Genomic DNA, 322 nt, shown 5'->3' with positions numbered 1-322 from the left:
ACGGGCCTTTTGCACACACGAGACACAGCTCCACAGTAGTCATCATCACTCCGGGTTCTCCGTTTGCACGGCGGCTCCAGGTGGGGGCCAGGAGAGGGACGAATCCGGAGTAGCCGAGACAGTTTTTTAAAAAAGAGACAGAGAGAGGCGAGAAGAAGCAAAGGAGGGTCGCGATCCGTGCACAGCCACGGCCGCCGGAATGGCACCGCAATGCCGGAAAAAGCGTTTTTCGGTGCACGCTGGATAGCTCTCCGCTGCCGCCGCGCAGAGAGAGCCCAAGTGCGCCCGGCTTTGGAGATCTCCCCTCCGACCAAGGTGGGGG

General features: G+C 60.9%; 1 protein-coding gene across 1 annotated transcript in view; it reads left to right on the top strand.

The window, feature by feature from the left end:
• Window positions 1–25: 25 nt before the first annotated feature.
• The window catches only part of FLRT1 (fibronectin leucine rich transmembrane protein 1), a 30,977-nt gene continuing 30,680 nt past the window's right edge, over window positions 26–322 (top strand). The window contains exon 1 of the mRNA XM_015416816.1: window positions 26–80. The gene's annotated coding sequence lies outside the window, so the exon portion shown is untranslated. The remainder of the gene's footprint in view (window positions 81–322) is intronic.

Source organism: Gekko japonicus, unplaced genomic scaffold (genome assembly GCF_001447785.1).
Source record: "Gekko japonicus isolate JY-2015 unplaced genomic scaffold, Gekko_japonicus_V1.1 scaffold248, whole genome shotgun sequence".
In the NCBI taxonomy this organism is placed as follows: Eukaryota; Metazoa; Chordata; class Lepidosauria; order Squamata; family Gekkonidae; genus Gekko; species Gekko japonicus.
The sequence above is the reverse complement of the archived record's forward strand: the minus strand, read 5'-3'. Positions and strand labels throughout refer to the sequence as shown.